The sequence below is a fragment of the Canis lupus genome, chromosome 34 (genome assembly GCF_048164855.1).
Source record: "Canis lupus baileyi chromosome 34, mCanLup2.hap1, whole genome shotgun sequence".
In the NCBI taxonomy this organism is placed as follows: Eukaryota; Metazoa; Chordata; class Mammalia; order Carnivora; family Canidae; genus Canis; species Canis lupus.
This window is the reverse complement of record NC_132871.1, coordinates 20643973-20645744: the sequence shown is the minus strand read 5'-3', so window position 1 is coordinate 20645744 and position 1772 is coordinate 20643973.

The following is a 1772-nucleotide window of genomic DNA, read 5'->3' as shown; positions in this document are numbered from 1 at the left end:
CCCAAGAGTTATGTTAAATTTTAAGTGAATTTTTCCTTTTTTTCCCAATAGTTTATATTTTATATATTTCTCCTCTATATGGATTTTCATAATTGTTAACATTTGCATTCTGCATTGTAACTTTTATAGATGTATACTAATCATTTTATCCTGTCATATATTTTTTGCCACATACATGATTCTTTGGTTCTAATTTCTACCTTTCTCCTCCTCTGATTTTTTTAAAAATGGATACATTTTGACTGGAGAAATTTTCTGAACCCCTTTACTTCCAACTTTTATTTCTTGATTTGTTTATGTGTATGCTTCTTTTAAGAAGCAGTAACTTTTTTATTTATTTTTTATTTTTTTTAATTTTTTTTATTGGTGATCAATTTACCAACATACAGAATAACCCCCAGTGCCCTTCACCCAATCACTCCCACCCCCCGCCCTCCTCCCCTTCTACCACCCCTAGTTCGTTTCCCAGAGTTAGGAGTCTTTACGTTCTGTCTCCCTTTCTGATATTTCCCACACATTTCTTCTCCCTTCCCTTATATTCCCTTTCACTATTATTTATATTCCCCACATGAATGAGAACATATAATGTTTGTCCTTCTCCGATTGACTTACTTCACTCAGCATAATACCCTCCAGTTCCATCCACGTCGAAGCAAATGGTGGGTATTTGTCATTTCTAATGGCTGAGGAATATTCCATTGTATACATAAACCACATCTTCTTTATCCATTCATCTTTCGATGGACACCGAGGCTCCTTCCACAGTTTGGCTATTGTGGCCATTGCTGCTAGAAACATCGGGGTGCAGGTGTCCCGGCGTTTCATTGCATCTGTATCTTTGGGGTAAATCCCCAACAGTGCAATTGCTGGGTCATAGGGCAGGTCTATTTTTAACTCTTTGAGGAACCTCCACACAGTTTTCCAGAGTGGCTGCACCAGTAAGAAGCAGTAACTTTGATTCCCCTCATGATCCAATCTGATGGCATTTTCCTTTTAAGTCATTTACATTTACCATAAAAAGTGACATATGAACTTATTTTATATTTTATTTTATAATTTATGGTTTATAATTATTGTTTTTTTCTCCCCTATGCATTATATATCATAGAAGATTTTCTTTTTTCATTTTAGTTTTCTTTTCCTACAGGTATTTGTAGAATATACAGTACATTTGTCTCATTTGTGTTCTACAATGTTTAGCTTTAAGATATGCATAATTATAAATTAGATGTACCGTATACACATTTTATACATATTATATACATGTATAACAATACATCCACAGGTAAATATACAAAATATGTAATTTTTATTGAAGTATAATTGATACACAATATTGTATTTGTTTCATATATATATATATTTAAACTAATGACAAAAATATGATTACAACTGATTCTTCTGTATCAGGTGACACTCATAATGTGTACTCTTTCTTCTTTTTTCTCCCTTCCAACAGGTATTAATTAACTACTTTAGATTTGTTTAAATTCTTTGATGTTAAGACTTCCTTTTTTATATTGTGTATTTTCTTTCCCAAGAAATATTTTTGACAGATTAATTGTATAACGTAGCTGTGTTAAAAACTACTGATAAAAATTTAATGCTAGTTTTAATGGGTGCATTACACATCACCAATTTTTAAATATCACATCACCTCTTGAGATTTTATAATTTTTACTTATTCTTTTCATCAGTTGTGGTATTTTTTTCAGATATCAAGTACTTCTTTTCCCCAAAAAGAGTCAGTGGAGCTTTACACTTTCTAATTC